Below are 25,686 nucleotides of genomic sequence, written 5' to 3' on the forward strand. Positions count from 1 at the left end.
CCAATAAAAAAATGGGAAGAGGACATGAACAGACACTTCTCCCAGGAAGAGATACAAATGGCCAACAGATATATGAAAAGATGCTCAGCTTCATTTGTTATTAGAGAAATGCAAATCAAAACTACAATGAGATACCACCTCACTCCTGTTAGATTAGCTATTATCAACAAGACGGGTAATAGCAAATGTTGGAGAGGCTGTGGAGAAAAAGGAACCCTCATTCACTGTTGGTGGGACTGTAAAGTAGTACAACCATTATGGAGGAAAGTATGGTGGTTCCTCAAAAAACTGCAAATAGAACTACCTTATGACCCAGCAATCCCTCTACTGGGTATATACCCCAAAACCTCAGAAACATTGATACGTGAAGACACATGTAGCCCCATGTTCATTGCAGCACTGTTCACAGTGGCCAAGACATGGAAACAACCAAAAAGCCCTTCAATAGAAGACTGGATAAAGAAGATGTGGCACATATACACTATGGAATACTACTCAGCCATAAGAAATGATGACATCAGATCATTTACAGCAAAATGGTGGGATCTTGATAACATTATAAGGAGTGAAATAAGCAAATCAGAAAAAAACAAGAACTACATGATTCCATACATTGGTGGAACATAAAAATGAGACTAAGAGACATGGACAAGAGTGTGGTGGTTACCAAGGGTGGGGGGGGAGGGAGGACATGGGAGGGAGGGAGGGAGAGAGTTAGGGGGAGGGGGAGGGGCACAGAGAACTAGATAGAGGGTGACGGAGGACAATCTGACTTTGGGCGAGGGGTTTGCAACATAATTTGATGACAAAATAACCTAGACATGTTTTCTTTGAATATATGTACCCTTATTTATTAATGTCATCCCATTACCATTAATAAAAATTTATTAAAAAAAAAAAAACTGGGTCTTCCTTTCATCTCCTACATTGTAGCATCTAACAGAGACCTTTGCATACAAGAGAAATATACATACTTGCTGACCACCACTATATTAACAGCAGCAGGAATTTGATAAAATTACTTTGTATGTTTTCCCTTTAAAGTAGTTTATTTGTTTTTTTTATATATAATTGGCACCATTTGCAAAACTAGCTCATATTGTTACTGAAGAGGTAATTGGAGGCTTTGAAACAGAGTTTCTTTTTATCTACTTGCAAGGAAGATTGTGTATTTTAGTAGGAGCATTGGACTGAGATTTTTTATATGAAAGAAAAGAGGAGAAAAAGAAGAGGAAGGAGGAATATAAAGAGCGAATGTCCTATCCCAGAGATGTTATGATTTGTTACTCAACAGCCCCCACACACACACACACAGACACACAAACACACAAAAAGCTTTCAAGGATATTTTTGGCCAATAGCTGTAGAGGTTACATCATCAAGTTACATGAAAAATACTTAATATTAAGAGTTAACAAGTTCAGCTGGGGGGGGTGAGTTGGAAAGGGGAAAGAGCAGTGGTGGGATTCAAATAATTTAACAACCGGTTCTCTGCCCTAATGACCATTTTAAATATAAAAAAATTATATACCAAAGGTCATTCATTATTTCATGCATCTAATACTTAAATAAGAACAATAAAAGAGATACACAAAACTAGATTATAAGAGAGTTTAAAAATATTAATGAAAAATATTAAATAATACTCATAATATCTCAGGGGATTTTGGGGCATAACACAAAGCTGAAAGAAATGACAGCTTGTCACCCTCTGGTTGTTTGGCACTTTTTTCTTTACATTGTATGGTTGTTTACTAAAGTAACAAATGTGAGGGAATTAAAATGTAGTATTTCAGCAAAGGTCCAATGAGTTTTATGAAATAAATATTTAAATATAACAAGCATAGCTCAATCAAATTTTTTTTCACCTGTGGATGGAATGAATATTACTATAGGTGCTTAGAATACAATGTTGCCAGGTGAAAATTAAAAAATATTAAGAAATGTAAATTTGTGATTTCTACATTGGGCGACTGCCCAGGTACTCACCTTAGAGACAACCCTGATTACAAGTACCATTTCAACAGCCAGTTCGCTGAACTCAACAAAAAATTAGGTATCAGTTCTGCCGAACTGGTATAAACCAGCTGAATCCCACTACTGATAAATGGGGGTATGGACGGAGGCCATGGTTAGTGGCTCACTGGGCAGTGTATCAGCCCAATGTCTGGATGTCCTGGGTTCAGTTCCTGGGCAGGGCACACAGGAGAAGTGACCATCTGCTTTTCCCCCTTCCCTCTCCCCCTTCTCTCCCTCTTCCACTCCCACAGCCAGAGGCTCAATTGGTTCGAGCATGGCCCTGGGAACTGAGGATAGTTCCATTGGAGCCCACCAGACACAGGCACTAAAAATAGCTCAGTACTTGAGCATCAGTCCCAGATGAGGTTGCCAGGTGGATCCCATTTGGAGCATATGCAGGAGTCTACCTCAATATCTCCTCTCCTCTTACCAAAAGAAAGAAAGAAAAAGGAAGGAAGGGAGGAAAGAAGGAAGGAAGGAAGGAAGGAAGGAAGGAAGGAAGGAAGGAAGGAAGGAAGGAAGGAAGGAAGGAAGGAAGGAAGGAAGGAAGGAGAGAGGGAGGGAGGGAGGGAGGGAGGGAAGAAGGGAAAGAGGAGGGAAGGGGGCAGGGGGAAGGAGGGAAGGGAGGAAGGGAGGAAGGAAAGAGGAGGGAGGGAAGGAGAGAGAGAGAGAGAGAAAGAAAGAAAGAAAGAAAGAAAGAAAGAAAGAAAGAAAGAAAGAAAGAAAGAAAGAGAAAAAAGAAAAAAGGGAGAGAAAGGGGGAGATGAATGGATTTGACTTTGAAGGGTGAACAAACAGTACAGTGTACAGCTGATGTGTTGTGCAATTGTGCACCTGAAACCTGTATAATTTTGTCACCCTAATAAATTTAATTTTTTAAAAAAGGAGTTGCCTGACCTGTGGTGGCACAGTAGGTAAAGCACTGACCTGGAATGTTGAGGTCACCAGTTCGAAACCCCGAGCTCACCTGGTCAAGCCACATATGGGAGTTGATGCTTTCTGCTCCTCCTTCCTTCTCTCTCTGTCTCTGTCTCTCTCTGTCTCGTCTCTCTAAAAAAATGAATAAATGAAATCTAAAAAAATAAATAAACAAATAAAGAGTTAACAAGTTCATTAGCCAGAGAAATCTGACCTAGGTAAGAAATCCCAAAGCACAATTAGGTAAAAATTTGCTTGATTAGTCAGGATTTACAGAGTTAGAATCCATTACTTTAAAATTCTTGTCATGAATCTCTTAACTGATACTAAGTCAGTTATAGAAAGTGTGTTCAAGGTGTTCTCCCAAGATATGACATTCACTTCACCTTTCATTTCACCTTATATTTTTAAATTTAGCAACATGTTCCTTTCTTTCTCTTTATTAGTAGTAAAATGGTTTATTTCTGATTGGAATCAGATCTATTTTAAGTAAATATATTTTCCAATCTAAGACTTACAATTTCTTATTTGCCTTAAGACTTAAAAGTTTTAGAAGCATTAAAGGTTAAATGAGGCCTGACCTGTGGTGGCGCAGTGGATAAAGCATCAACCTGGAAATGCTGAGGTTGCCAGTTCAAAACCCTGGGCTTGCCTGGTCAAGGCACATGTGGGAATTGATGCTACCTGCCCCTCCCTCCCCCCCTCTCTCCTCTCTATAATGAATAAATAAAGTATTTTTTAAAAAAGTTAAATGACATTACTGGACAATACCTAGTAATAGTAAAAATCACTGCTAATGTTAAACACATACTGTAATCCAGGTACTGTTGGTAAACAGTTTATATACATTTGTTTTACACAACAACACTAAGAAGTAGGTAGTACTATTGTTCTCATTTTAGAGATGAAGAAACTGAAACCCAGAGTTTAGCAGTTTGTCCAATATGCTGATTTATTAAGTAGCCATGGAGGGACTGTGAGTTTTGAGTGTCTGCTCATTGCTATATGTCTATGACCCCAGACAGATTATGTCATTTATCTTAGCCTCAATTAGCTCATGTGTTAAGTAGGGATAATAGAACCTCCTTGGGTTCTTGTAGGATTAAATTAGACAACTTAACATATCTAAAACCCACCAGATGTAATTTTTTTTTTTTTTTTTTTTTACAGAGGCAGAGATAGACAGGGACAGACAGACAGGAACGGAGAGAGATGAGACGCATCAATCATCAGTTTCTCGTTGTGCGCGTTGCGACTTCTTAGTTGTTCATTGATTGCTTTCTCACATGTGCCTTGACCGTGGGCCTTCAGCAGACCGAGTAACCCCCTGCTGGAGCCAGCGACCTTGGGTCCAAGCTGGTGAGCTCTTTGCTCAAGCCAGATGAGCCCGCACTCAAGCTGACGACCTCGGGGTCTCGAACCTGGGTCCTTCCGCATCCCAGTCCAACGCTCTATCCACTGCGCCACCACCTGGTCAGGCGTAAATTTTTTAAAATGTATATTAACAGATGAATGGCCAGCTTACATGAAAGAAACACTGCTTTATTTTTTATTACTCACTGCCTATTTTTAAAATCATTTTGAAAAAAAAAGCTAACAATAGCTATGTCATTTCTTCTATTTTTCTTTCTAATTTCACATTTCTTAAAATAATTAGATTTATAATTTCAAGACTTTTTTTAGGTGAGAGTAGGAGAGAAAGAGAGACAGACTGCTGCATGTGCCCCAACCCAGATCCACCTAGCAACCCTTGCCTGGGTCCAATGCTCAAATGAACTGAGCTATTCTCAGCACCAAGGGCTGACACTCGAACCAAACAAGCCAATGGCTGTGAGAGGGGAAGAGAGAGAGAAGGAGGAAAGGGAGGAGGAGAGAAGCAGATGGTCGCTTCTCATGTATGCCCTGAACAGGAATCGAACCTAGGATGTACAGATGCAGGTCTGAGGCTCTATCCACTGAGCCATTCATCCAGGTAGGTCCTCATGACTCCTTTTAAAAGACAAAATCCACAAGAAAAGACACAAAATAAATAGCTTCACTTTTATTTTCTTTTTTAATTGAACTCATTGAGGTGACATTGGGTAATAAAACCATACAGGTTTTGCCCTAGTTAGATCAGTCAATTAAGAGCATCAACCCAAAAGAGCAAGGTTGTGGGTTCGAGCCCTGGTCAAAACACATTCTTTGGTAAGCAACCAAAGAATTCACAACTGAGTAGAACAACAAATAAATGCTTCCCTTTCCCCTCCCCTCTTTCTCCTTTCCTCGGTCTCTAAAAATCAATAAAAATTAAGCCCTGGCCAGATAGCCCGATTGGTTGGAATGTCATTCTGAAGCATAAAGGTTTCTGGTTCAATATCCTGATCAGGGTACATACAGGAGCAGCTCGATGTTCCTGTCTCTCTCTCTCTCACTCTCTCTCTCTCTCTCTCTCTCTCTCCTTGCCTCTCTCAAAAACAAACAAACAAACAAACAAAAAACAGGTTTCAAGTATACAACTCAATAAAACATCATATGCATACTTCATCATGCACTCACCACTTGAAGTCAAGTCTCCATCCCCAGTTTTCATCAATTCCCCTTTTGTCCACTTCCACCCACACCCCTCTTTCCCCCTGGCTATCACCATATTGTTGCTCATGTCTATGTGTCAGATATATATATTTTTTGTTTTAATACCTTCACCTTTTTCACCCAGCCCCCAATCCCTTCCCCTCTGACAACTGTCAGTATGTTCTTTATATCTATGTTTCTATTTCTATTTTGTCCATTAAATTATTTTGTTGATTAAATTCCAATATAAGTGAGATCACATAGTACTTGTCTTTCTCTGACTGGATTATTTCACTTAGCATAATAATTTCCAGGTCCGTCTGTGCTGTCACAAAAGGCTAGATTTCCTTTTTTTATATAGCTGAGTAGTATTCTGTTATGTAGATGCACCACAGCTTTTTTTATTCACTCACCTGCTGATGGGCACTTGGGCAGTTTCTATATCTTGGCTATTGTAAATAACACTGCAATGAACATAGGGGTGTATATATTCTTTCAAATTAGTGTTTGGATTTCTTCAGATATAGTCCCAGAAATGGAATCACTAGATCAAAAGGTAGTTCCATTTTTTGTTTTTTGAGGAAATTCCATACAGTTTTCCCATAGTGGCTGCATCAGTCTGCATTCCCACCAACAGGGCATGAGTATTCCCATTTCTCTACATCCTTACCAACATTTGTTGTTTGTTGATTTATTGATGATGGCCATTCTCACAGGTGTGAGATTATATCTCACTGTGGTTTTAATTTGCATCTGTCTAATGATTAGTGAAATTGAACATCTTTTCATATGTCTGTTGGTCATCTAAATTTCCTCTTTGGAGAAGTGTCTATTTAGATACTTGATCCATTTTTTTTTCTTTTTCTGAAGTTGGAAACGGGGAGGCAGTCAGACAGACTCCCGCATGCGCCCGGCTGGGATCCACCGGGCATGCCCACCAGGGGGCGATGCTCTGGCCATCTTGGGGCATCGCTCTGCCACAATCAGAGCCATTCTAGCGCCTGAGGCAGAGGCCACAGAGCCATCCTCAGCGCCCGGGCCAACTTTGCTCCAATGGAGCCTTGGCTGCGGGAGAGGAAGAGAGAGACAGAGAGGAAGGAGAGGGGGACGGGTGGAGAAGCAGATGGGTGCTTCTCCTGTGTGCCCTGGCCAGGAACCGAACCTGGGACTCCTGCACGCCAGGCCGACGCTCTACCACTGAGCCAACCGGCCAGGGCGTTGATCCATTTTTTAATTGAGTTGTTTGTCTTCTTGGTGTCGCATTCTGTAAGTTCTTTATATATTTTGGAAATTAACCCATTACCAGATGTTCCATTGGCAAATATGTTTTTCCATGCAGTGAGTTGTCTTTTCATTTTGTATATGGTTTCTTTTGCTGTGCAAAAGCTTTTTAGTTTGATGTGGTTCCATTTGTTTATTTTTCCTTTTGTTTCACTTGCTCAAGGAGTTGTAGCAGCAAAAACATTGCTATGAAAAATGTCTAAGATTTTACCACTTATGTTTTCTTCTAAGATTTTTTTGCTACTTATATTTTAAATCTTGTATCCATTTGAGTTTATGCTTCTGTATGGTGTAAATTGGTTATCTAGTTTCATTTTTATGCATGTATCTGTCTAATTTTCCCAAAACCATTTTTTGAATAGACTGCCTTCACTCCATTGTATGGTCTTGCTTCCTTTGTCAAATATTAATTGCCCATAAAGATTTGGGTTTATTTCTGGGCTCTCTGATCTGTTCCATTGATATATATATATATATATATATATATATATATATATATATATATGCACCTGTTCTATGGCAGTACCAGGCTGTTTTGATCACAATGGCCTTATAGCATAATTAGATATCAGGTATTGTGATTCCTCCAAACTTGTTATTCTTTCTCAAGATTACTGAGGCTATTTAGGATGTTATTTGGTTCCATATAAATTTTCGGAGTATTTGTTCCAGATCTGTGAAATATGTCATTGGTATTTTAATAGAAACTGCATTGAATTTATAGATTTTTTGGGTATTATGGACATTTTAAAGATGTTAATTCTTCCAATCCATGAACACAGATATGCTCCCATTTATTTTTATCTTCTTTAATTTCTTTATTTTATATTTTCATTTTATTTATTGGATTGACACTGATTAACAAAATTATACAGGTTTCAGGTGCACAGTTCCACAACACATCATCTGTATGCTATATTGTGTTCACCTCCCCACCTCAAGTCTCCTTCCATCACCATTTATCCCCAAAAACCCTCCTCAAACTGCTTATACTCCCCTGCTCCCCACCCCTGACAATCACCTCACTATTGTCCATGTCCATGACTTTTTTTCCCTCTTTTTCTGTATCTTCCTTAATTTCATTCTTCAGTATTCTATAATTTTCCAAATACAGGTCTTGTACCTCATTTGTTAAGTTTACTCTTAGGTACCTTATATTTTTGGTGCAATAATAAATGGGATTGTTTTCTTATTTTCTCTCTCTGATAGCTAATTATTGGTTTATAAAAATGCCATTGATTTCTGAATATTAATTTTGTATGCTGCTATTTTGCTGAATTCATTTATCAGTTCTAGTATTTTTTGGCAGACTCTTTAGGATTTTCTTTGTATAATATCATGTCATCTACAAATAATAGTTTTATTTTCTCTGTTTGCATAGCTAGTTGGGTCAAGCTCTGGTATAGTTTGAAGCTCATCACTGGTTGTATTGGTTCTGAGCCCTCTTGGCCAGGGTTCTGGTACAGGTTAATGTCAGACATTGTGTATAACCAGCCTTAGGCTACCTTTCTGGAGCTATCATGATATTCACTGTTTGTGGCTTTGTCTGCTGTTTGGGTGTGTGAGGGATGGGTCAGGCTGTGTACCAGGATCTGCTTCCTGCAGCTCTGAGCTGGGGGCATGCGTATCAATAAAAGTCCAAGGCTCCGTGAGGTCAACAACCCATCAGCTACTACGCTCCCCCCCCCCAACCGTAGGGTGTCCAGAATTTTTCCAGAGTTTTATGAATAAAGACTGTAGAGTGGACCCAAGCTGTCTGTGCCCCACTGACCCTTTCACATTGCTCAAGGTTGGTAGGGTGGGATGATTAGTTTGAGAGGATGAGACTAGTGGTTCCCCTACTTGGGGACAGCATGGTCAGGTACTCAATAGGAAAAATGTGACTCCTACTCCAGAACCATGCCACTTAGTCTCTGCTAGAATCCCTAGCTCTAGTTCCCCCGAGAGAAGTGCATCACAGATTCAGTTTGGGCGTGTGTAGTAATATGCTGTGAAAAATTAGAGAAAGAAAGGCACCCTAGGGTGAAATCCCTGAGCAGATGAGAGTCCAGGGGTCTCTTTTACCTATACTGGAAATAGTGCATGCTGGAAACAGCAAAACAGCAGGATAAGATTTAGTAACAGAAAATTTTTAGGGTCTCAGAACAGAGATTAGGAGTCAGCATGTTCCTTGTCCTTTATTTCACCCACTGAAAGCTTCCTTGAGTTATTTGTACTGGATAATAAATATCTGAGTAAGGCTGGGGACAGGACTTCAGTCTTTCAGTCTGCTAACCAGGGCTGTTGCCTCTCCCTTGGCTCCTCAGAGCACTCCATCTGGTCTCTTTAAATATTTTATTGTCACCACACAGGTGCAGCCAGCTGTCCTCACTTCAGGAGTCAGGTAGGCAGGGCGAGGAGACTAGGACTTAAGTAAACAGATTAGCAAAATCTTCTGTTGGGGATGGCAACAGCTAGGGCCACAGGAGGGGGTGAGCTGTACTCTAGCCCTTAGCTCTGTAGGCACACCTGCTCCAGCTGCAGACTGGAGCCTCCTTCTGAGGGAGAAGTACTCCAAATATCTCAGCTCTGAGGAAAATCACCCCCCCCCAAAGAACCGAGTTCAGTAGGATGGGGCCAGCAGACTGGGAAAACAGATAAAGGCAGTCTTCCACCAGGGGTGACATGGGAGGGGAGAAAGCTGCATGCCTCTTCCTCACTCCGAAGTAAAGCTCAGCCGCCAAAGACCCTGACAAGGGAGTCTTCCATTGGGGTGGAGACTGTTGAACCTGCACAATGAAGGAAAGATTAGTTTTCATTCCAAAGCCACACAGTTAAATCCTGTCTAAGTGTTTGCCTATAGTTTCTCCAGAAAAAGAGCACACTACAGGTCCCTGTTCAGTGCAGCCAACAGACTTCTCTGCCAGACTCAAGTTTGGCAGGGTGGTGTCATCAGTTTGTAGAGTTCCGGTTAATGCACTCCTTCAGCTGGTGCTATAAGAATAGGCGTGCCTGAATCTAGGAGATGGTGCCTGAGGGCAGTGTGGGCTGTTGACTTGCAACCAAGACCTCAGTAACCAACCTTCCAGATCTCTGGAGCCACACCACCCAAATCTGTTCTTTATAGCTGTTGTGTGCCCTGAGTTGCCTTCCCTCTACCAGAGCCCTGGGAGAGTGCCCAAGAGGAAGCTACTATGCACTGATTCTTCAGGAGAGCACCTGGCATTCTAATAGACTCCCTCCTCTTCCCAGCAGGCAGAGTCCCTACTGGTGTTCACTGCCAGATGCTATGCAGGCTCCTCTTCCTGGCCCTCGTGCTCTGGGTTGGGGGTCCAAGCATAGGATTGAGGCCCTACAATCCTTGGGGGGGAATTGTCCCAGCTAAGGTATCCCTCTGGCTTCTCAGCCACTGTACCTGGGTACAGGGGCCAGCCTTTCCCATGTCTCCACCCTTCATACCAGTCACAGTGTAGCTTCTTCTATAAACCCGTAGATATAATAGTCTTGTTCAGCTGTCCTTCAGTTGATCATTTAGGTTGACTGCTCTATAATTTAGGTGTAAATTTGGTTTTGTGCAAGAAGAACTGTGTGTAGCTTCCATCTACTCCATAGCATATTGGATCCACACTCAGCAACATCTTTCTAAGGTTTTTTCTTATACACTCTTTTACCAGAGGCACTGCATGGTGAAGGTATAAGAGGCATGCTTTCCTAAGAGGGTTCAAACAGCCTCTAGAACATCATGCATGCCAACAGGATCAAAATGGTAGCCACATATTCTTAGGCTATAAATGTAACCCTCAATTCAGGCAGAGCTCCACTAGTCTGGCACCTCCTTGAAATGAAACATTTATCTCTGGGGTACTGCTTCATTTAAGTCAACCTATAGGCAACAAAACCAGGATATTAGCCTATGTCTTTGTTTCCTTATTTATAAAATGGGGATAATAACAGCACCCACTTTCTGTGATTGAATCAAAGATTTAATGAATTCATACATGTAAAATTCTTAGTACAGTGACTGACAACAGTAAGTGCTAAGTGTTAACTATTTTTATTATTGTTATTATTATTATTATTATATTAATATATTTTACAAACCCCAACAATCTAACAAGATATAATCATATAGTAGTTGGCAGAAGGAATATTTTGTAGAATCATGCCCTGTCTTCCTCATTCAAATCTATGCTTTTCTCACATATAACCTGAAAACCCACTTCCTCTACAGACACTTCAGTGTAAAATACTGAGTTTTCTTCACATGCAGGCTCCTTCAAATGCCCCAGAAACCAATACAGACTGAACTTTCCATAAAGTAATAAAGCAAGGCAGCAATGAAACAAGACCTTGATGAGAATGCTCCCAAAAATAAAACCTAGATATTTTCACTTTTAAATCCCCAGTCTAGTGGAACTCCTGGCTCAGAGTAGATGTTCAGTGAAATTTCACTGAATTACGCAAGCCGAGAAGGAAGAAGCTATTCTCAATCTTCCTTTGCAAATGCCACATTAGTCAGTAGAGGAACTGAGAGAGAGATATTGTCATCTACAGTATGAGTAGGGGCATAGCAAGGTTTTCATTCCAGAGTCACTTTCTCTCACATTAGATGCAAATGCATTACTCTTTCCAGATGGCCTTAGCCCTCTGTGTTGCCGCAGTCAACCACCAGCAGCATGGTGTGAACACTTAGCAGCATTAAAACTGTTTCCTGTCCAAAGTTATCCCCCCACAGTGGCTTGTCATCTGCTTTATTTTCTAAGTATAGCCTTCACTCATTAAAGGATTAAGATATATATCTTACACTGTCCTTTATTCTATATTATAGGATACATATTTTATAGTATCAAGTATTAATATGCAGCAGAGATTGGACCATCTGATTAATCTGCAGAAAGTCAGCTCTCAGTTCTTACATTTTTTTTTTCTGGGCAACCTATGATTCTTCAATCCTTATGGATCCTGATTATAATATCCTCTTATACTTTTTATATATTACAATATAATTATATATTTTTTACTTTTAATACTTTTATCTTTTTATATTCAATTAAGCACGTGATAAGCATGTGGTTCTCCTACATTATAAAATAATATTTTGCTCTCAGACTTGTTGACCAATTGGCACGTACTCTATGTTTATGTCTGATATTGTTCTCTGACACATTGACAGAGAGTACATAAGTTAAGTGACTCTTATTCATGGTTGTATAGACGTGATAGGGTCCAGGTACTAGCTACATAGTCAATTCAAGGGTACAGATTTTCTAAAGGTAGGAACAATGGCATAGAGTCAAATTTGGAGGACAGCCAAGAGAATTTACAAATTAAGATTCCCAAAAGCAGAGACCTTAATTTACATCATATACAAAAATTAACTCAAAATGAATCAAAAACCTAAATATGTAGAATAAATCATAGGGGCGATTCTTCATTACCTTTGATATAGGCATAGCTTCTTAATTGTCACACCAAAAGCAGAGGCAACAAAAATATTATTTCACTGCATTTTATGTAAATTAAAAACTTGTATGCATTAAGGGACATTAACAAAAGAAAGTAAAAAGACAACTCAGAGAATAGGAGAAAATATTTGCAAATCACCTATCTGATAAAGGTTTAATATTCAAAATATATATAAAGAATTCCTACAACTCAACAACAAAAAGACAAACAATCTAATTTTTATATGGGTAAAAGACATGGATAGATATTTCACCAAAAAAGATATGCAAATGATCAATAAGCACATGAAAAGATGCCCCGCATCATTACTCATTAGGAAAACATAAAGCAAAATCATAAGAAAATATCACTTCGCTCCAACTAGAATGGCCATAATAATTTTAAAAATCAGAAAATAACAAGTTGGGCCTGATCAGGCATTAGAACACTGGATAGAACACCAGACTGGGATGCAGAGGACCCAGGTTCAAAACTCCGAGGTCACTGGCTTGAGCATGGAGTTGCTAGCTTGAGCGTGGAATCGTAGACATGCTAGCTTGAGCCCAGAAGTCACTGGCTTGAAACCCAAGGTTGTTGACCTAAGCCTAAGGTTGTTGGGTTGAGCAACGGGTTACTCACTCTGTTATAGACTGCCCTCCCAGTCAAAGCACATATGAGGAAATAATGAGTGAACAACTAAGGAACCACAATGAAGAATTGATGTTTCTCATCTCTCTCCCTTCCTATCCGTCTGTCCCTATCCGTCCCTCTCTCTGTCTCTGTCACAAAAAAAAGGAAAGAAGGAGATGACGTCAGAGTAATGGTGGGGTAGGAAGCGATACCAATAAATCTCCCCCAAAACTCAACAAGATCTTCAACCAGAAACAGAAAAACCTATACTTGGAGCTTCCAGATGCTTCGCAATACACCCAAAGGTATGATTGAGTGAAAAATTGGCTAAATATATAACCAAACCCCGAAGGAAATAGGGAGTAAGAAATGCTCCGCCTTCCTCACTAACCTAAACAGGGTGGCTTTCTCTGGTAACTGTGAATATAGAAACTGAGGCGGGCAAAGGGGGTGAATAGATCCAGGCCGCCGTGGCACAAATGGCCGAACCAGGCTGTGACACGAAGATCCAAGCCGAGGAAAATCTGATCCTGTGGCAACCCGGGCAATACAAGCTAACACACGCGCCAAACCCAAACAAAGAAAGACAAGCGGAGTGGCCATTTTACCCGGTCTCCTGGTAGGTGCACAGTTAGTAGGCGAGAATTTCTTCCTAGGCCCCGAGAGTGGGTGCCCATGTTGCCCCACGGAGAGGCAGGGTCAGAGGCCTTTCTGTGGGCCGAGGGCAGAGTCTCTGGGCAGCCCCAGCGCACTGGGAAAGCCACGCACTGGAGGGAGTGAGAACTAATTCCAACGGTGGAGATTTTCCGTGCGGGCAGAGGTTTCACTCAGAGGGAAACGCGGCCGGCCTCATATCCTGGTTTACGCGTGCAGATAAGGAGTGAGCAATTCCTCCGAGTGCCTCGGCAGTGTGCGCCCGTGTTATCGCACAGAGGGGCAGAGTCAGGGGCCTTTGTGTGGGCCAAAGCGGAATCTCGAGCCGCCCCAGCGCCTTGCAAAAGCCGCGCACAGGGACGGAGCGAGACTCAATTCCAACGCTGCAACTTTTCCCTGCGGTTGGGGATTTCACTCAGAGCGTGAGACTGCTGGCCGGATAGCCTGGTCGCAGACAGTAAGTGAGAGTTTCCTCCAAGCGCCCCGGAAGTGGGCGCCCGCTTGTGTTACCAGACAGAGTGGCAGAGCCAGAGGTCTTTGAGTGGGCAAAAAGCCTGCCTGATTATGCTAGCAGCTCTGACTGACTGAGCCTTACCCAGAGCCCTGTGCTGAGTGGAAATAAAGTGGGGAGTTGCCAGCTCTTTGAGCCTCTTACTATCCAGGCAGAGGCAGCAGCAACCCCATAGCTGGATTATCAGGCTACTAATTGAGGAAGGAAAGACTAGGAGAAAGGCTCCAGGAACACGGACTCTCTCACTGTCGGAGCCTATAAATGCTAATGAGCTTCGACTGCCAACGAGACTAAAGCACAATACATGACATTGCCATAGAGACTTATCAACTGCAAACCTCTACCTGAGCATGCCAAAGGGGCAGAACCCGGGGTACAGAGTCACCGACCAGGAAGAGGGAGAGAAAAGAAAAAGCAAGAAGATAACCTCTCAAAATCAAGAATAATCTGCAGACTTTATAACCTATCCCATTTTATTATATTTGTTCGTTTGTTTCTCTTATCTTCATTCTTGAGACTTTTTTTTCCTCCTCCAATTTGGCTGATTAACTCTCTACCGGTCTTACTCTCTCCTCTCCTTGAACTACACTACCCATAAGTGTTACATCTCCCATTATCTTTTCTCTTCTCTTCCTTTCTCTCTATGAGGGTTGCACTCCAAAACCCTTAACTCTCTCTCTCTCTTTCTCTCTCCTTTCTTTTTTCTTCTTTTAGTGGTTCCCTCTTTTTTTCTCTCTCTCTCTTTCTTTTCTCCCTCTATATTAGTTTCTTCCTTTCTCCTTTACATCTCCTCTCATTCAAACCTCAATAACAAACAAATTATCTTATCTGGGACTCAAACCTATGTTTGTGGCATTTTGGGGGGTTTTTACTTCACCTTTTTAACTCACTAGCAGTGCTCCCATCCCTGGCTCTCCATATTATCTAGTTCTTTTTCCACTAAATACAATAATAATTTTTTAATTTGTCCGCCCATTTTTCCGTTTTCCTCTTATTCCTCTCATCATAACTCTTAGACAACCAACACCTAAAAGCAAATCATTTTATTCTTGACCCAAATTTTTTCCTTATTTTCTTTTTGTGGGTCCATACGCTCTTTTTTTTTCTTTTTTCTTTTTTTTTTTTTTTTTGCCCCTTTATTACTTTTCCCCAATTCAGGCCCTCCATCACAGGCATTGTTTGTTATAATTCACAGTCCACCACAAGATTTTCTCAAGAAAGAGGGGAGAGGAGAGGAGAGGAGAGGAAAAAAAAAGGGGGGGAATAATTTCCTTCTTTTAAAATTTTTATTTTATTTTATTTTTCTTTATTTCATTATTAATTTTTTTTAAAAAAAACAACTCTTTTTGATTTTTGATTTTTTTATTTTTTTACTTTTTATTCTTTATTAAATCTCATTAATACTATCAACAAAACCACCCTCAGATGCCATTAAGGAAGAGAAAATCAAATATCATGGATACAAAAGAAAGAGAGGTAACACAGCTAGATGAGGAAAAATCTAAGGAGAAAAAATTTAATATATTGGAAACCTTGGAGCTAAATGACAGAGAATTCAAGATAGCAATCATAAAAATCCTCCGAGATATACAAGAAAACACAGAAAGTCAATTTAGAGAGCTCAGAAAACAACTCAATAAACACAAAGAATATATGTCCAAGGAAATTGAAACTATAAAAACAAATCAAACAGAGATGAAAAACTCAATTCACGAGCTGAAAAATGAAGTAACAAGCTTAGCTAATAGAACAGGTCAGATAGAAGAGAGGATTAGTGAAATAGAAGACAAGCAACTTGAGGCACAACAAAGAGAAGAAGAAAGAGACTCAAAAATTAAAAAAAATGAGATAGCCCTACAAGAATTATCTGACTCCATCAAAAAGAATAACATAAGAATAATAGGTATATCAGAGGGAGAAGAGAGAGAAAATGGAATGGAGAACATACTCAAACAAATAATAGATGAGAACTTCCCAAGCCTGTGGAAAGAACTAAAGCCTCAAGTTCAAGAAGCAAACAGAACTCCAAGTTTTCTTAACCCCAACAAACCTACTCCAAGGCATATCATAATGAAATTGACACAAACCAACAGCAAAGAAAAAATTCTCAAGGCAGCCAGGGAAAAGAAGAATACAACATATAAAGGAAGGCCCATTAGATTATCATCAGATTTCTCAGCAGAAACTCTACAAGCTAGAAGAGAGTGGACCCCAATATTTAAAGTCCTGAAAGAGAGGAACTTTCAGCCACGAATACTATACCCATCAAAGCTATCCTTCAAATACGAAGGAGAAATAAAAACATTCACAGATACAGAAAAGATGAGGGAATTTATCATCAGAAAACCCCCACTCCAGGAATTACTAAAGGGGGTTCTCCAATCAGATACAAAGAACAAAAAAAAAAACAGAGCCACAAGTAAAAGCTCCAAGAAGAACACAATAAAACCAAATTTAAACTGTGACAACAACAAAAAGAAAGAGGGGGAGAAGACGGAGATTAACAGTAGCAAAGGACGATGGAGTGCAAAAGTACTCACAAAATAGTTCGCTACAATGAACAGGGTAGGGACCCTTTTCATTACTCAAAGGTAACCACCATTGAAAAAACCACCACAGAAGCACATGAGATAAAAAAGATAGCAACAGAGGAAAGATGTATGGAATACAACCAAATAAAAACAAAAGATAGAAAAACGAAAGAGAAGGATCAAACAAGACACAAAACTAACAGAAAGCAAGATATAAAATGGCAATAGGGAACTCACAAGTATCAATAATTACACTAAATGTAAATGGATTAAACTCACCAATAAAAAGGCACAGAGTAGCAGAATGGATTAAAAAAGAAAATCCAACTGTATGCTGCCTACAGGAAACTCATCTAAGTAACAAGGATAAAAACAAATTCAAAGTGAAAGGCTGGAAAACAATACTCCAAGCAAATAACATCCAAAAAAAGCAGGTGTAGCAATACTCATATCGGATAATGCTGACTACAAGACAGGAAAAGTACTCAGAGACAAAAATGGCCATTTCATAATGGCTAAGGGGACACTGAATCAAGAAGACATAACAATTCTTAATATATATGCACCAAACCAAGGAGCACCAAAATATATAAGACAGCTACTTATTGATCTTAAAACAAAAACTGACAAAAATACAATCATACTTGGAGACCTCAATACACCGCTGATGGCTCTAGATCGGTCATCCAAACAGAGAATCAACAAAGACATAGTGGCCTTAAACAAAACACTAGAGCACCTGGATATGATAGACATCTACAGGACATTTCTTCCCAAAGTGACTGAGTATACATTTTTCTCCAGTGTACATGGATCATTCTCAAGAATTGACCATATGTTGGGCCACAAAAACAATATCAGCAAATTCAGAAAAATTGAAGTTGTACCAAGCATATTTTCTGATCATAAAGCCTTGAAACTAGAATTCAACTGCAAAAAAGAGGGAAAAAATCCCACAAAAATGTGGAAACTAAACAATATACTTTTAAAAAATGAATGGGTCAAAGAAGAAATAAGTGCAGAGATCAAAAGATATATACAGACTAATGAAAATGACAATACGACATATCAGAATCTATGGGATGCAGCAAAAGCAGTGATAAGAGGGAAGTTCATATCGCTTCAGGCATATATGAACAAACAAGAGACAGCCCAAGTGAACCACTTAACTTCCCACCTTAAGGAACTAGAAAAAGAAGAACAAAGACAACCCAAAACCAGCCGAAGAAAGGAGATAATAAAAATCAGAGCAGAAATAAATGAATTAGATAACAGAAAAACTATACAAAAAATTAATAGAACAAGGAGCTGGTTCTTTGAAAAGATCAACAAAATTGACAAACCCTTGGCAAGACTTACCAAGGAAAAAAGAGAAAGAACTCATATAAACAAAATCCAAAATGAAAGAGGAGAAATCACCACGGACACCGTAGATATACAAAGAATTATTGTAGAATACTATGAAAAACTTTATGCCACTAAATTCAACAACCTAGAAGAAATGGATAAATTCCTAGAAAAATACAACCTTCCTAGACTGAGTCAAGAAGAAGCAGAAAGCCTAAACAGACCTATCAGTAGAGAAGAAATAGATAAAAACATTAAAAACCTCCCCAAAAATAAAAGTCCAGGCCCTGACGGCTATACCAGCGAATTTTATCAAACATTCAAAGAAGACTTGGTTCCTATTCTACTCAAAGTCTTCCAAAAAATTGAAGAAGAAGCAATACTTCCAAACACATTTTATGAGGCCAACATAACCCTCATACCAAAACCAGGCAAGGATGGCACAAAAAAAGAAAACTACAGACCAATATCTCTAATGAATACAGATGCTAAAATACTAAACAAAATACTAGCAAATCGAATACAACAACATATTAAAAAAATAATACATCATGATCAAGTGGGATTCATCCCAGAATCTCAAGGATGGTTCAACATACGTAAAACGGTTAACGTAATACACCATATCAACAAAACAAAGAACAAAAACCACATGATCTTATCAATAGACGCAGAAAAGGCTTTCGATAAAATACAACACAATTTTATGTTTAAGACTCTCAACAAAATGGGTATAGAAGGAAAATATCTCAACATGATAAAGGCCATATATGATAAACCATCAGCTAACATCATATTAAATGGCACTAAACTGAAGGCTTTCCCCCTTAAATCAGGAACCAGACAGGGTTGTCCACTCTCTCCACTCTTATTTAATGTGGTACTAGAGGTTCTAGCCAGAGCAATCAGACAAGACAAAGAAATAAAAGGCATCCATATCGGAAAAGAAGAAGTAAAGGTATCACTTTTTGCAGATGATATGATCCTATACATCGAAAACCCCAAAGAATCCACAAAAAGACTACTAGAAACAATAAGCCAATACAGTAAGGTCGCAGGATACAAAATTAACATACAGAAGTCAATAGCCTTTCTATATGCCAACAATGAAACAACTGAGAAGGAACTCAAAAGAATAATCCCCTTCACGATTGCAACAAAAAAAAATAAAATACTTAGGAATAAACATAACAAAGAATGTAAAGGACTTATATAATGAAAACTATAAACCATTGTTAAGGGAAATCGAAAAAGATATAATGAGATGGAAGAATATACCTTGTTCTTGGCTAGGAAGAATAAATATAATCAAGATGGCTATATTACCCAAAGCAATATACAAATTTAATGCAATTTCCATCAAACTTCCAATGACATTTTTTAAAGAAATAAGAGCAAAAAATCACCAGATTTATATGGAACTATAAAAAACCCCGAATAGCCAAAGCAATCCTAAAAAAAAGAATGAAGCTGGGGGCATAACAATACCTGACTTCAAACTCTATTATAGGGCCACGACAATCAAAACAGCATGGTATTGGCAGAAAAATAGACACTCAGACCAATGGAACAGAATAGAAAGTCCAGAAATAAAACCACATATATATAGTCAAATAATTTTTGATAAAGGGGCCAACAACACACAATGGAGAAAAGAAAGCCTCTTCAATAAATGGTGCTGGGAAAACTGGAAAGCCACATGCAAAAGAATGAAACTGGACTACAGTCTCTCCCCCTGTACAAAAATTAACTCAAAATGGATCAAAGATCTAAACATAAGACCTGAAACAATTAAGTACATAGAAGAAGACATAGGTACTCAACTCATGGACTTGGGTTTTAAAGAGCATTTTATGAATTTGACTCCAATGGCAAGAGAAGTGAAGGCAAAAATGAATGAATGGGACTACATCAGACTAAGAAGTTTTTGCTCAGCAAGAGAAACTGATAACAAAAGAAACAGAAAGCCAACTAAATGGGAAATGATATTTTCAAACAACAGCTCAGATAAGGGCCTAATATCCAAAATATACAAAGAACTCATAAAACTCAACAACAAACAAACAAACAATCCAATAAAAAAATGGGAAGAGGATATGAATAGACACTTCTCCCAGGAAGAAATACAAATGGCCAACAGATATATGAAAAGATGCTCATCTTCTTTAGCTATTAGAGAAATGCAAATCAAAACGGCAATGAGATACCACCTCACACCTGTTCGATTAGCTGTTATTAGCAAGTCAGGTAATAGCAAATGTTGGAGAGGCTGTGGAGAAAAAGGAACCCTCATTCACTGTTGGTGGGAATGTAAAGTAGTACAACCATTATGGAAGAAAGTATGGTAGTTCCTCAAAAAACTGAAAATAGAACTACCTTATGACCCAGCAATCCCTCTACTGGGTATATATCCCCAAAACTCAGAAACATTGATACGTAAAGACACATGCAGCCCCATGTTTATTGCAGCATTGTTCACTGTGGCCAGGACATGGAAACAACCAAAAAGCCCATCAATAGATGACTGGATAAAGAAGATGTGGCACATATACACTATGGAATACTACTCAGACATAAGAAATGATGACATCGGAACATTTACAGCAAAATGGTGGGATCTTGATAACATGATACGAAGCAAAATAATTAAATCAGAGAAAAACAGGAACTGTATTATTTTATACGTAGGTGGGACATAATAGTGAAACTAAGAGACATTGATAAGAGTGTGGTGGTTACGGGGGGGAGGGGGGAATGGGAGAGGGATAGGGGGTGGGGAGGGGCACAGAGAGAACAAGATAGAAGGTGACAGAGGATAATCTGACTTTGGGTGGTGGGTATGCAACATAATTGAACGACAAGATAACCTGGACTTGTTATCTTTGAATATATGTATCCTGATTTATTGATGTCACCCCATTAAAAAAATAAAATTATAAAAAAAAGGAAAGAAAATAACAAGTTGATAAGAATGTAGCAAGATTGGAACCCTTACACATTGTTAATGGGAATGTTAAATGGTGTCATCACTATGGAAAACAGTGGCAGTTCCTCAAAAAGTTAAACATAGAACAATTATGATCCAGCAATTTCACTTCTGGTTATTTACACCAAAACACTGAAAGTAGAGACTCAAATAGGTATATGTATTCCAGTTGATGGGGGAGGAGAAACTTCCCTCACCCCTTCTAGGTTCCTTCAGCGGGTCTAATAATCAAATAGACATGAGACAGATTAATAGTAGAAAAATGACCAAATTTAATAACATACACATGTATGTGAACTTCACATACATGAAAGAGTCAGATACCCCACAAACATGAGCGATTCAGAGACAGAAAGGAGAAATGACACATATATGACATTCTGAGCTCAGGATGAGGTGAAGTGCCTTGTGGTTTCAGCAGGGAGGAATGTCATTCCCAGGACTATAAGAAGAGCAGATGCTCAGTAACTAGAAGTTTGCCTTGCCCTATATATAGGTCATAAAAAATTATTTCTGATAATAATTTTTGTCATAGGCAAGTCCCCAATTTAAATTATTTAAGGAAAATGTAGAAGTTTCTCTTGGGCCTGCAGATTCTCAATTGCCTTCAGCTGAAAGTGATCCACATGCCAAAGTAGCACATCTTGGGGAGGCCTATTCTGAATCCCTTCATCAGTGTTACAGCAATATTATTCACAATAGCCAAGAGGAAGAAAGGACCCAAATGTCTGTCAACAGATGAATGAATAAACAAAATGTATATGCACTAAATGGGAACATTATTCAGCCATGAAAAATGAATTAAATACTGATACTTAATACAACATAAACCAAGCTTGAAAATATGCTGAGCAAAATAAGCCAGGCACAAAGAACAAATATATAATTCCACTTATATGAAATATGTTAAATAGGCAAATTCATAGAGACAGAAAATAGATTAGAGGTTACAATGGTCCAGGGGTGAAAGGGAGGGAAGAATGGGGAATTATTGTTTAATGAGCACAGAGTTTCTATTTGGGGTGATGAAACCATTTTAGAAATAGACAGAGGTGATGGTTGCACAACATTGTTAATATAATTAATGCCACTGAATTTAATATAAATATAATTAAAATGGGAAATTTTATATCATATATATTTTACCACAAGAAAAAAGGGAAATTGTTTTATCTGTGTTAATGTTTACATTTAAAATGAGAGACTATAACAGAAACAGAAGCCACTTAAGTGCACCTTGACAGGGGGCCTGAGGACACCACAGCAACTTCAATCTCGCTTTTGCACAAGGATGGCTCAGTGTACTGGTTCAACTTTTGTTCCATTCTCATTAGATGCTCCTTTGTTGAGCTACAGGGTGAAATGTATAATCCATGACTCTGTAGGCCTGGAAAGTGAATAATCTCAGCATTTGTGTTAGGCAGAGAAAGAGGATATTCAAAGGACTATGAGTGGAGCCAAAGTGTTTGTTGCCCATGGTTACAATGCACGGAACCAAAGAGCAGATTTAAAATGCAGAATCCTGAGGAAGCCAAGATGCAAGTTAGTGTAGAGCCCAAAACATAGATCACCAAGTCACAGGGATTAGCAAAAATGTAGAAGAAAGATATAAAAGCAAAAACTGGAGAGATGCAGAGGCTAACATATGAAGTGAGTTAGGGAGGGCCTGAATTAATCCTGAGCTCTCTGCCTCAGATTTTTATAGGACTCTCATGCCTGATTTTGCATTTAAAGGCCTGAAAAGAACCAAAAGTTTAAGATATTTTGACATTATAAACCACAATTATTAGATTCTTTTAAGAACATTCCCTTTTAAGGAGAGAAGTTACCTAGGAAACTGATAGCAGCTGTTAGCCTGAGAAGAGAAGAATCAGAGTATGTCAATCAATTTTCCTCTGCAATTATCTATAAAAATAGCAGCATCCCTCAGTCATAATAAAAGAACTTAAAGGACATCTCATTATAGGCACAGGGACTTTAGAAATAAAAGACAAAGCAATTGCTTCTTCCCTGACAACTGGATATTAAATATTGGAAATTGCACATTAATGCAACATGCCCCTGGGGTGGTGGTACCTGTTATTGAAGCCCCGCCTTCAGAGTGATACAGCCTATGTGCTAGTTGTCCAGATCAGGCCAGTTTCCTAAAACCTAACAGTGGTAACAGGTAGATAAAGTAGGGTCAGCTAGATGGATCTAAGGTAAAGAGTGAGACAAAACCTCTGGCATAAGAGACTTATTACACAACTGAAATAGTTGCCCCTTTCAACCTGAGCAGTACTCCTACAGCTCACGCTTATAAATTTAGTGCAGAGGCCATCAGATTCTGTTGCCACCTCACAGACACCTGGGCCCAGAAGAAATGAAACTATGAAGGGGAAGGAAGTCGAGAATGCATAGAAAAGTTGGGATGTGGGAAACATTGATAAAAGAAAGTGTGGAGGGGCAGAGAGTCCAAACCTGCTTCTTCATTTTACAACTTTAAGGGTTGAGATGCTTGCAAAAACCCGAGAAGAGTCAGGGATTAAATATTTACCCAACAGTCAGGGGCTGAAATAGGTTATCATGTGAAACCAGCTGATTTATGAAAATCACTGGAGCAGTAAAAACTAAGAAATATTAAAGTCATCCATCAGGTCTTCCTATTGCTAGTAAATGATAACTGGCTGAATGCACTTTCTGGGGTTGCCAGCAAAGGTTGCTCAGGCAGGGAGTAAAGAAGTAGGCCTGGGAAAATAGCCCAACAGGCACAATTTGGACAAGAAGTGCTTCTTTGTTGTACATTAGCCAAAAAACAAGCAACAATATAGCAGTGAAGGGAGGGGGAATGGTGGCAGGAAGAAAGACAGCAAGTTAAAGTTAGAATAAAGAGTTCAAATACGTTATTAATCGAAGTACCTAGACCTGGATTTCTTAATTATTTCTGCACCATCGACCATTTTGAATGGTGAAATATAGATTTCTTTTCATAATAATATTTTAAATACAAAAAAATAAAGTGGATTACAAAGGAGACCAAATGCACTGCTATGCAATTCTATAATATTTTATATATGATTAATATATGTTTCCTTAAAAACAAATAAAATAACAAGATCTATTGTGGATACAAAAAGTACCATGATTTCAAAGCATAATGAGCATAATAGGTATTTTGAAATCTCTACACCCTCTGTTATTTGATATAAAAGGATTTCTATTGGTTTCAAAGTTGCAAGTACTGTGAATACTACTGTGATTTTTTACTTACATTCATGATAGAAAGTGTTCAATTTCATTAGAAATTAGTGAAAAAAACTGTATTTTTCCCATACAAGTGTATTGACCCCTTTATTCTTTAATTGAGATATAAGTGACATATTTTTGCACGGACACCTTGCAAACATGTGTAACCAGATTAAGAACCCTAATAGAATTGAAAACAACAGGAGCCAAAACAAACAAACAAACAAACAGGAAACTTAAGAACAAAGAGTAACAGGATGGGTAAGTAGGAAGTTTAAATGAAGTCAGATGATGAAGAACAAATACCTATAGTGGCTCTTAAGTGTTTTCATCATGCACTTGCTTGTCTAAACTGTATTCAGTTAAAGGGCCTGATAAAAGGGAGGGGGGGGGGCCTGGCCGGTTGGCTCAGCGATAGAGCGTCAGCCTGGCATGCGGGGGACCCGGGTTCGATTTCCGGCCAGGGCACATAGGAGAAGCGCCCATTTGCTTCTCCACCCCCCCCCTCCTTCCTCTCTGTCTCTCTCTTCCCCTCCTGCAGCCAAGGCTCCATTGGAGCAAAGATGGCCCGGGCACTGGGGATGGCTCCTTGGCCTCTGCCCCAGGCACTAGAGTGGCTCTGGTCACGGCAGAGTGATGCCCCAGAGGGGAAGAGCATCGCCCCCTGGTGGGCAGAGCGTCGCCCCTGGTGGTCGTGCCGGGTGGATCCCGGTCGGGCGCATGCGGCAGTCTGTCTGACTGTCTCTCCTCGTTTCCAGCTTCAGAAAAATACCAACAAAAAAAAAAGGGGAGAGGGGGTAAAAATTGAAGGAAAGTGGTTACATGTTGATAATTATTGAAGTTGGATGATGACTGTAATGGATTTTTTTTTTTTTTTTTTTTTTTTACAGAGGCAGAGATAGACAGGGACAGACAGACAGGAACGGAGAGAGATGAGAAACATCAATCATCAGTTTCTCGTTGTGCGTTTCGACTTCTTAGTTGTTCATTGATTGCTTTCTCATATGTGCCTTGACCGCGGGCCTTCAGCAGACCGAGTAACCCCCTGTTGGAGCCAGCGACCTTGGGTCCAAGCTAGTGAGCTTTTTGCTCAAGCCAGATGAGCCCGCGCTCAAGCTGGCGACCTCGGGGTCTCGAACCTGGGTCCTTCCGCATCCTAGTCCGACGCTCTATCCACTGCGCCACCACCTGGTCAGGCTGTAATGGATTCTTTACACTGCTTTTCTATATATTTGAAATTTTAAATACTAAGATAATTTAAAAGTAATAAATAAAATACAGGATATGATAGTTTGGTTAATTATCAGAATTCCTAAAATTTATTCATTTACTTATTCACTGATTCAAGAAATACTTATTGTTGCTTCTGGCACAGTGTAGGGTATAGCAAGGCCAAAACCAAAGTAATGTGAGGTCAGACCAGGAGAAACAGTAAGGAGTCAGTTCCAGTCCAGAATGAAAGAAAGAGATAGTTAGGAAGAAGCCAGGGGGCAGAGTAGAAGGCCTGAGGGAGATCATTTCAAAGAAGGTAAAGTTCTTGAAAGAGATAGGGAGAAAAGGGGTGGGCACACTATAGAGGGGGAATAGAGTGATCAGTATAAACTGGT

Source organism: Saccopteryx bilineata, chromosome X (genome assembly GCF_036850765.1).
Source record: "Saccopteryx bilineata isolate mSacBil1 chromosome X, mSacBil1_pri_phased_curated, whole genome shotgun sequence".
NCBI lineage: Eukaryota > Metazoa > Chordata > Mammalia > Chiroptera > Emballonuridae > Saccopteryx > Saccopteryx bilineata.